Source organism: Dermochelys coriacea, chromosome 6 (assembly GCF_009764565.3).
Source record: "Dermochelys coriacea isolate rDerCor1 chromosome 6, rDerCor1.pri.v4, whole genome shotgun sequence".
NCBI lineage: Eukaryota > Metazoa > Chordata > Testudines > Dermochelyidae > Dermochelys > Dermochelys coriacea.
Genome location: NC_050073.1, coordinates 51,030,051 through 51,041,320, shown reverse-complemented (window position 1 = coordinate 51,041,320; position 11,270 = coordinate 51,030,051). Strand labels below are relative to the sequence as shown.

The following is an 11,270-nucleotide window of genomic DNA, read 5'->3' as shown; positions in this document are numbered from 1 at the left end:
AAAGGGAGGCAGTGGTAAAATCATTTGCTATCCCTTTTAGTGACTTAGCCCTTGCTTTTACAGGGGGATCTGCTGGCATAGGGCAGAATTTGCTTGTCCTTGCACCAATTTAGATTTTCTTAGTTTCAGGAGTTTGATAAGAAGGGTGATGAGATAGCTCTAAGCTGTCTTCTCCCTAACTCCAATATTCAGAAGACTGGAGAGAACATTCAAGAAGGCACGTCTGCTGCACAGGTCCAGTGAACCGCTCCCAACTAACAGAAGCTCTTCTAAAGTACATTCAGACGGCAACAGCTATTCCATAAACCCCTTACACTCTAGCACATTTCCAGGCTCTTAGCTGCGGCTCATTACCTTCCTGGCCCTGAGGCAAGATTGGCATTTTAGCAAGGCCAGAAATGTGGGATTTTGAGATAATGAAATCTGTGTCCAAAAAAATTTAAACAACTTTAAAGGGTTTAAATTAGAAAAATTAATGTACTGTGTGCTTAGCTAATTATGTCTAGGGGTTTTTCTACTTTTTTTGTAGCCAGAGTAAAGGGTGGAAAGCTGCAAGCTGTTTCTTATTTTGCTGTCTCCATTTAGCAGTTAGAGGGAAGGAAATTAGTTATAATTTTGCTTTCATTTTATTGTTTTTGTGCTTTGTACTCATAATTAATATCGTGTTCTGCACTACAGAAGGATGAAATTATATGATCATTATGAAATTAATTAAAGTCAGATTAAGTCAATTGATTCCCCCACTCTGTCTAGACTTTTTGCCTTGTGTGGCCTTTTGGCAGTAACTACGATAGCATCTCTCCTCTCTGATTCCTTTGCAACTCTGGTGGATTCTTCTGCTTCCAGCAAAAATCAGAAGAAATGGAATTGCTCTTCTGTTCCTTGGGTTTTGTTATATGCCCTGTAGAGTGGTGGCTGCCCCACTCCTGGAGAACAGGGGTTAAAAGCACCCAAGCTAGGCTGATTGGAGAAACAGCCACAGCTGGGTCCACACCCAATCAGTGCCCAGCTGGCCCTGTTAAGAGGGCTTGGGGCCAGGAGCTGGGGGAGTCTCATTCTAGCCTGGAGTGGAAAGGCCTAGCTGCCTGGGAGTAAGGTACCTGAGATGAAGCAGTGCTGGGGAAGGGCAAAGGGAGGTCCCGCCTGGTAAGTCCCGCAGGCTGCAGGCCTTGTTGGAGGCCTATGAAAGGTACTGGGGCTGCAGAGGGACAGCCTGGGGATTGGCAAAGGTCCTACCACCTTGCCAATGATGAGTGGTTTACAGACTGCATTCTGCCCCAGTGAAAGGGGCTTAGATGATGATGATGATGGGTCGTAGCCACTGAGGGTTGGGGGTTCCCCTGGGAGGGGAGATCCAGAGCATGGACCCAGAGTAAGGGGGTACTGCTGGGGGCAGAACCCTGAAGTAAAGCGGCACTAGGGTTCAGGAGGGACATGGGGCCTGAGGCAGATGAGATACTGGCCAGTAGAGGGGGCTCTGGAGCTGGAGTTGAGCTAATTCCCAAGAGGACTAGCAAGAGGTGCCATCTGATGCATCTTGACCTCAGTACAAGCCCTCATTATGCTCCTTACATATACATATCCAGGTATGTTGTGTGTCAGCCTAAGAACAAATCTCATTCTTTTGTTCTTTCAATTCACAAAATTCCTTTGTCTCCTCCATGAACTTAAAGTAGCTAGAGTAACCTCTAGACAATGGTTCCACAATTGTTCCCTATTAAGCGTAAAGGCCTTAAAAGCCTACCCATTCCCCATGGGTATGCTAAAAGAATTGTCAAGGAAGACTCCCAAAAAGCTTTGCAAGTAATGCTAAGAGAAAGATAATAGGAGTTTATTAGCAGATATCATTTAAACTCTTTTCAAGAGTAAAAGATCATAATATAATTTCGCAATCAGTTTTAAGACACTTTCTGCTATAATAAGCGTAGATGAAATTGCAAGAAATGGTACTCAGGTTAAAACAGTTAAGAAAATGTAGCTCACCATGCAGATATATGGAAAACTTGTTTTTGCTTGTGCTAAAATTATATATAAGTTATTAAATATAGGGATGTTACAGCTCAGAGTAATTACATTGGTATTTCCCCTCAGTGGCCCAGTAAGGGCACCCACTCTAGGCTCCATGCTCACCAGCTGTCACTGCTTTTTGGTTGAGACAAACATCTCTCATGCTCTTGAATATGGTATTTCCATGCTGCACAGATCACTAACTATGATGTGATATCCCCACCAAAAGAAAAACTGAGTAAGTAGGCCTGTACTGCTTTCTTACACAGTATAGTTACCACACAGCTCTTTATAACTATGGCGGGGTAGGTACACCCCCTCATGGGGTGTCAGGTCACATAGGGATAAATGGAAGGACGGAGGTGATTCTGCAGCTGGTTAGGTCCTATGCTGATGACCCTTACTGTAATATGGGATAGTATTACTTAATGACTAGAGTCACTAAGTTGTCCTTCCTATCAGGGCTGTGTGGTCCAATGGCTAGAGTCAGTGAAGAAACCCACCTCTGTGAAATTGCATGGCCGTTTGGCCCATTGAGGGAGTGGGGTGCCACTCAGAGGGTTGTGGCACCCCAGGTAAGGGGGCTCAGGCCCTCCTTGCTCCTCCAAGCCTTAGCCCAGGTCCCTGATGGTGGTGGGGGTGCTCACCACCAAGTCAGCAGAGATCCTCCTGAAACGCACTGACTGGCGAAGAGTTCAAGTCCCCTGGGCTGCATCTTACCCTTTCCCCCTCGTTGAAACCCCCAGGGTCTCTAGGGTCCTCAAATGGCTATGCTCCCCTGGTGTCATCCTTTCTCTGGACTCGTCGTGTAGCCTGGAGCCTCCAGTCAGGAGAGCCATAGTTGGAGTTTGTAGCAACTCCCTGCAGGGCACTTGCAGTCTGAATCCTTGCCCATCAGCAGCCTTCTGAGTTGGGCTGCTACCTTTTATATGCTTCCTCCATGCTGAGCATACCCAGCAGGGTCGGAGAGATGGGGCTTCCTCAGCCTGCCAAGCAGAGTTAACCCTTTCAGGGCTGGTACAGGGTAGGTATATCCTATCACAAAAAGCAATCACATTTATTTGTAAGGTAAAAGCAATACAGAGAAACATAGGAATGGCCATCCTGGGTAAGAACAATGGTCCATCTAGCCTGGTATCCTGTTCTTTCAACAGTGGCCAGTGCCAGATGCCTCCAGTTGGGTGGACAGAATAGGGCAATTTTCAAGAGATGTGTCCCCTGTTGTCCAGTCCTAGCTTCTAGCAGTCAGTTATTTGGGAGTTGCTGAAGATTCTGGCTAATACCCATTGATGGACCTATCCTCCATGAATGTATCTAATTCTTTTTTGAACCCAGTTATACTTTTGGCCTTCACAACATCTCCTGGCAAAGAGTTCCACAGGCTGACAACTGCATTTTGTGAAGAAGTAACTCCTTATGTTTAATTTAAACATGTTGCCTATTAACTTCATTGGGTTCCCTGCTTCTTATGCTATTTAAAGGGGTATATCATAATTCTCTATTTACTTTCTCCACAACATTCATAATTTTATAGACCAAATGATACTTGACAGGGCATATTTTGTCATCAACATCACATAGCAAATCAGTGTCCGAGGCAAGAACAAGAAACCAGTTCTTCAGTGATTACCAGGGAGACTAAATGCATCCCTGCATTCATATCCTACACATTATTGTAAGAATCTTTGTACAAAATATGCCTTGTCAAGTATCATTTATAGATCATATCCCCCCTCAGTTGTCTCTTTTCTGAGAACAAAAGTCTTTGGACCTCTCCTCATATGGAAGTTCCATACCCCTAATCATTTTTGTTGTCCTTCTCTGTATTTTTTCCAATTCTAATATATCTTTTTTGAGATGGAGCAACCAGAACAGCATGTAGTTTTGAAGTTATGTGGCCTACTGTGGAGTTATATAGTGGCAAGAAATATATTTTCTATCTTATCTACCCCTTTCTTAATGGTTCCTAACATTGGTAGCTTTCTTAACTTCCACAACACATTGGGCAGATGTTTTCAGAGGACTATCCACAATGACTCCAAGATCTTTCTTGAGTGATAACAGCTAATTTAGACCCCATCATTTTGTATGTGTATCTGGGATTATATTTTCCAATATGCATCATTTTGCATTGATTAACAGTAAATTTCATCTGCCATTTTTTTTTTTTTGCCCAGTCACCCTTTAAGCCCAGAGGGGGCCAGATTTCCACATCCCCAAAATTTGGTTATAAAAAAGGCCTAAGGTGGCTGAAACTGGAAGGGAAGAAAGAAGGTGCTCCCACAGGATTAATGGTGAGGGGAAAACCTTATCTCTTTAAGGACCTGGGACCAAGAGCCCTTTAGTGTAGAGTGGGCAGGACTCCTGTCTCTAAATCAACTGGGATGAGGAAAATATATATGCTTCCTTCTCCTTCTTCTAACAGCCCCTGTTAAGCAGAAGGAGGAAGCCTTCTAGGAAAAGGGACTGAGTAGAAAATAAGGACCAACCAGAGAGAAGTGGCCAGTTGGCATGAATTGCAACCCAGTTTTGGGAGGAGCCCTGTGGATTCCTGATCTCAAGAAGGAAAGACGTCCTGTATTTTATCCAGCCCTGGGAGGTGGGCTATAGACTCCTTATCCAAGGAGGTGTGGAGGAAGAGAGACTGCTTTACTCTAACCCAGCCCTAAGACAAGTGCTATAGATTACTGATTCAAAGAGGGAAACTGCATCTATCTTAACCCTGCTCTGAGAGGGGATTGTGGACTCCTGATGCAAGAGGAAAGAGGCTGATTGAATTGTGACTCTTCCTCAAGAGGAAGGCTATGGACTGCTGACCCTAAAAGAGGGAATTATTGGATTTGGTACCCACGCCACTCCTGGAAGGAAGGCTTTTGTCTCACTCTTTGGGAGCCAAGAGTCTAGAGTTACAAACCAGCAAGGAAGCCTACCCAAACCTTCACACCAACCCCAGAGGGTGTTGGACCAAAACAAAGCTGAAGAAGATGGAAATTGAGACAGGGTGCCTGCTGAACTACCTCAGGACACAAGAAGATGTACTGGAGGTGATAACCCTACAATACCCACCCTAATAGCCTGATTTTCAGAGATGCTGAGAATCTTCAGCTCCTGTTGACTTTGGTGGCAGTTAAGAATGTTCAGGTTCTATGAAAATAAGGCCACTGATGACTTGCACAACATCACATAGTGAATCAGTGTCTGAGGCAAGAACAAGAAACCAGTTCTTCAGTGATTACCAGTGAGACTAAATGAATTCCTGCATTCACATCCTACACACTATTGTAAGAATATTTGTACAAAATATGCCTTGTCAAGTATCATTTGAAAACCAATAACTTGCTGATCAATAATATGATGTGTGCAGCAATAGTCTATGTAAAGCTATAAACATAAACTGAAATTAGGTCTGAAATGTGTTTACCAGACAAGTCTGAGGTCACCTGTCAAGTGGCCACTTTTTGGCAAGGAACAGGGACAGGAACAAAGTGACCTGAATTTTAACAAACAGCATTGAACTTCTTTCATTGCAAAACTTTCTCTGTCCTTAGAGTGGAAATGACCTTTATCTAGGGGTAAACATTAGGAAAATGCATTTCAGAGGGTGACTGAATTATAAAAGGGAGGGGCAAAAACACCCAAGGTAACTGTCCCTATCCATCTCTATCTTTCACCTAAGAACATAATGCCTTTTGACTTGGGGAGCAGAATTTGATCAGCAATGTTACTGGAAACATGTGGTAAGGGACTTCACCTTGAACCAAGTCTAGTTTGTTGAGTTTTAGCAGTTGAAAGAATTGTATTTTAATTTCTCTTGTAACCATTTCTGACTTCATTGCTCTATACTTGTACTCAAAATCTATCTTTGTAGTTAAATTAACTTATTTTATTCTTTAATCAAAATTAATCCAGTGTTGTGAATTGTTGGAGTAACTCCATTTAGGGTAGTAAACTGTTGGATATTGTTCCCTTAGATGGACAATTGACCTAAAATACCTGAACTGTCCAGGAGAGGGCTGGGCAGTGCAGAACACACATTTTTTTGGGAGGGAAATCTGGGATTGTTGGGGTCATCCTGCAAGTAGTAACCAAGGCTGCTGGAAGTCAGAGTGTGGCTGGTGTGGTGTGGACTAGCTAATGGGGTCAGAGTTGCTGGACCAGGGCTGTGACATGCATGCTGGCAGGATGATTGTGAGTGACCCAAGTTGGAAATTACAACAGCAAAGCAACGTGAGGCACCTAAGGTTGCAGGGCAGGAGTGACATGGCCCCTCAGTGGTTTGGATTGCACCCCAGAATGTCATCATAAATCTCTTGCTATAACCAGTAGACATCTGCTCCCTCAATCAATACAACACGATGAAAATTCAGTGTCACAGCAGAAAGTCAATATACCACAGTGGGGGGAAAAAAATCAGTACAACACAGTGAACACGTATGTAAAATAAAGAGCAGAAGTAAATTTCCATATTAAAGTATGGAGTTGAATAAAAGTATCTAAGTGCTGCTGATATATTTCAGTGTGGGCACATTTACTTTAATTAGTAGGTGTCTATTTGCTACTCTAACAGAAAAGAAACCTCAACAAAATAGGAAGAGCTACATGACTCCCTTGGCAAATGCAAAGGAAAATTACATTCCCATTAAAAAGAATAGAAAGATCAGCACAAAGAAAGGAAAGGAGAGACAAGAAGCATAAGAAATGCATCCTCAACAAAGTCTGGAGACAAGCTACAAGGTGGATGTTGCACACATAATCATTTGAAAATGAATGGACCTCTTGTGGATTATACACTCAAACAGCGTTCCAAATGTCAAGTGTTAGGTAAGTTCAAGTCAGGTGGTGCTTCCTGTGTTAAATAATACTTGCCCTTATTTTTGTTTAGTATCTTGATTTGTTTTTAAGGAAAAAATTCTTTGAAATGATTGGAAGGGAAAACACTTTGCTTGCTGTATGAAGGAGGGATTAGCTTGGATCAAGTGATTAGGAGTCTGAATCTTGGTTTATTATACCTGCTCTCACTAACTTGGTATGTGACTTAGAGTACTATTACCTAAGATGGAGATCTAAAATTAGACTAGTAAATCCACATTCATGCACATAAACAAATGTTCTGAATTTCAAAGACACACAGCTCCCATAGACTTCATCTCAATATGAATGTAGCTCTCTAACCTTAGGCATCCAAATTTGAAAATTTTGGCCTCGTTGTCTGTCAGTTTGCCAGTACTTACTAATGGTTTGTGGAGTGATTTGATATCCTTGGAAGAAGGCAGAAACATAAGTTCAAAGCAACATTATACTTAAAAACACCTTCTAGGGCCAGATCCTCAACCCCTGCCATGATCTTTCCCCACAGTGCTATACTGGCTGTACACTACCTGCATATAGAGGGGAATCCTCAGCTTCTCCTTTAGGGCAGCTTGCTGGCTGCTTTGCCTGCTGAGGAAGCACAAAATAATTGGGGTCAAGGATCTGCTCCTTTATTCTCCTTAAAAAGAAAAGGAGTACTTGTGGCACCACAGAGACTAACAAATAGTTTCTAAGGTGCCAGAAGTATTCCTTTCCTTTTTGTGGATACAGACTAACACGGCTGCTACTCTGAAACCTGTCTTTATTCTCTTTTTATGGCTCAAATATTTTTCTGAGAATCAGAAGTGGCTCAGTAACCGAGGGAAACTGAAAATTTCTCCACAGAGCATTAACGGAGACTGCAATTGTAGGCAGTCCCTGTGGCAGAAAAGTTCTTATCAGAGCTGGGTGGGAACTAGCTTTTTCTATTTCATGGGAAATTCCATTATTTCAAACTTTTTCCATTACAAAACTAAAAATCAAGTAATTTTGAAATTGCCCATGAAACAAAATTCCATAAACATATATTTGGGTTGATAGCTATTTCATTTTGCTAAAAATCAAAAGTTTGTTCTAATGTTGACATTTAAAAATTGATTTTTTTTTCCAAAAATCACCTGAAAACAAAACAAAAATCTGTTCCAGAAATGCCAAAATGGGACATTATGAGATTACAGAAATATTTTATTCATGCTTTTTTCAAAATGAGATTTTGGCAAAATCAGCAGTTTTCTAAACGTTTTGTTTTAGATGAAAATGGCATTTTTCCTTGAAAAAAAATCCAACTAGCTCTAATCTGATCTGTAGAAAGGATAAGATCCATTTATTTTCACTTGTCTATCTTAGATACTTATGACTCCCATTATCATATGGGGTGAAAAACACAGTCTTTAATGTAGTTATCCTCACAACAGCCCTGAGAGGTAGAAAAGTTATCACATTTTACAGATGTGAAAATGAGGCACAACGTGACAGTGACTTGGCTAAGGTCATACAAAAGTCAGAGATGGTCTCCCAAATACTAGGATAGTGCCCTGACCTTCCTTCCTCACTTCACTGTCTTCCACCCATATACATGGATTGCAGTCAGAATTTCTATTAACACTAACTGGATTGCCAAGTAATTTTATCCCATCTCACTACAGCACATTTATGAATGTGCATCATGCTCCAGACCCAACAAATCCACAAGTTACATGCTGAGCAATTCTTTTACTGACCAGTCTAAATCTAGTTGGTAACATTCCCTTTGCACTAGGGGGGCAGTGTGCGTCTTCCCCCCACTAGATAAGCAATACATTTTACTGTGAATATTACAGCATCCTTCTGTTACTAGGCCAAAAAACCCTGACTCTGCAAACAACGATCTGGCAAGACTGTGCAAGTGAAAGAAATAACCCCATGTCGGCAACCCTTTGCACTGTAGAATGAAAGCAAAATATAGCACTGACGAGGCACAAAAGTCTATTACCTAGTCTTCTGAAGTTACAAATTAAGAGATTTATATTCTTCTGTGATGTTGGTAGAAACAACTCTGACAGTGCTGCTCCCTATTTGTTCAGGTGATTTTGATGAAAGTAACTAATTGTTTTGTTGCTGTTATCTGTTGTAGGTTGCCTAATAAGTCTTCAAAAAATGCCTTGGGGAGGCCATTACCCTTCTAGTCTTTGAAAGGACACTATAAAATGGAACTATTAGACTATTCCTTTGGGGTTCCACACTGAAGACTGATAACTGGCAAGTCAGGAGTCTAGGCCAAATATATTTTATTAGGTGAAAGTAGGAATAGAGCTTCTACCAGGAATGGCACAGACCCTCAAGTGGGGAAGAAAGAGGCACTGTTGGGGATCTTTTATTTTTCTCCTTGAATAAAAGACTGAGCTCCCTAGAACAAGGAGAGAAAAATCTTGCTAGCACCAACCAATATTCCTGGACAAATTTTCTAACCCCAGAACACTGAGAGAGCCAGCCAGGTGCTTTGGGACAGGAAGTGTCCCTTAATTATATTTGCACAGTGCCCAGCACAATGGAGCCCCCAATCCTGATTGGGGTCTTTGGAAGCTACCATAATATAAATCTTCTGTGACATGGAAGATCTACAATGGAGAACGTGGTCTGAAGTTTAATACTGTAACCCATTCTCTCTGCCATGGTGGCCTCTGGGTTCTTGTCAGAAGTACCCCAGGTTAGAGTATGGCATTGGCCTCACTCCACAGCAAGATCTCGGGACGGATCAGGAGAAGTGCAGATGTGCACTAAGAAGACTTCCATTAGATCCACCTCAGTGGAAGGACGGATGTTCACTTCAGTTTGGGGATGTTGATGAAAGAAAGAATAAGGAGACTCTCCCTTCGGAAAATCTGCTGCTCCCACTCCCTAAGACTTATAATATTGCTTTGCACATCTATAGCCTCTGTCCTTCAAGGATCTCAAGGTGAATAGGAATCAAGCCATTCACACGCTTGTGAGATGGATTAATATTATCCTCATTTTATAGATGAGGAAATTGGGGCACAAACAATCAAGTGACTTCCCCACGGCCTCAGAGTCTATGGCAGGATTCAAAAGACTGAATCCATGACAGAGTGCCTATTCGACCATTAGATCTCACTCCTCTGAGAAGGCAACTGAGGATGACATGCAGATGTTATCAAATTCATTTCAATAAGAAGGGGATATAAGAGTGTAAGGCTTGCCATTTATGGCTCCAACTGTCAGGTAGCTCAATCAATACTTCCATTATCTAAAAGGGAAAATAAAACCATGACTGAGCCATTTTCCATCATTCCGAGTTACTCTTTTGTGCTATTGACCGTGAAGCACCTGTCTTGGAGGTTCAGTACTTGGGAAATGGAACAAACAACTTTTGTAAAGCTGTAGCTGTAGTTGTTCAAAACTTCAAATTATTATACCAAGTTCTACATGGGACCCCTCAATGGTCTCTGCAAAAAAAAGTACTGACTGTACTTTTTTCAAATCTGAATTTGCTCTTTGTATATCATTACTTCCAGGAGGTATAAGTGCAAAGAAATGCAGTGGAATAACATGCACTGCATTCGCAAAAAGAAAAGGAGTACTTGTGGCACCTTAGAGACTAACAAATTTATTAGAGCATAAGCTTTCGTGAGCTACAGCTCACTTCATCGGATGCATTTCATGAGCTGTAGCTCACGAAAGCTTATGCTCTAATAAATTTGTTAGTCTCTAAGGTGCCACAAGTACTCCTTTTCTTTTTGCAAATACAGACTAACACGGCTGCTACTCTGAAACCATGCACTGAATTAATTGCCTTCTTTCTGGCATTTGTCTGTCAGGGTTAGGCCAAGTTGTCAGGGAGTCATGCATGTGTGAAGCTTGACCTACTGCTATCCAAGCTGTAACACTCACTGGGTACATAAAGAACATCAAACCTAATTTGGAGCTATCACTCTAAAGTAAATTTTAGTACTGTTGAAAAGGGATAAACAAACATGCCCATTAAGCAAAGGTCATTTAAGTTTGTCAGACATTTGACAAATGGCCAATAACTCAGTCCTTTTTGTATGTGATATTTAATGGCAAAAAGCATTAATTAAGCTAATGACCTTATCAGATCTTTGGCAGTGTTGAATTAAATTCAAATATTAAGTCTGTAGAAAACTTGTTCCAGGGCAGTGCCTGCTGCTTTCTGATGATCCTCAGACATGAAGACAGTCATTTTCAAAAAAGTGTGCACAGATTTTGGGTGCTTCAGTTTTTGCATGCTTAAGTTTGGCCTGACTTTCAACTCCTGAAAGCATCAGAGGGAGTTGTGGTGTTCAGTTCTTCTATATACCAGACTCAGGCTTAGACTTTAAACAGTGCAAACGTCTAGACCTGGTCCACATTACACCATAGGTCAACGTAAGCTGACCAAGCTGTGGAAGTGTCTTTAC

General features: G+C 41.7%; 1 long non-coding RNA gene across 2 annotated transcripts; it reads left to right on the top strand.

Moving 5' to 3' along the window:
- The first annotated feature begins 1,043 nt into the window (after positions 1-1,043).
- LOC119857657 lies at positions 1,044-10,364 on the top strand. Of its 2 annotated transcripts, XR_005293655.2 has the most exons (4): positions 1,044-1,146; positions 4,433-5,288; positions 6,575-6,828; positions 8,969-10,364. It is a non-coding gene; the product is annotated as an uncharacterized LOC119857657 (long non-coding RNA). The 2 variants fall into 2 exon arrangements; XR_006282141.1 differs by lacking the exon at positions 4,433-5,288 and having other exon boundaries at positions 1,048-1,189.
- The last annotated feature ends 906 nt before the right edge of the window (positions 10,365-11,270 follow it).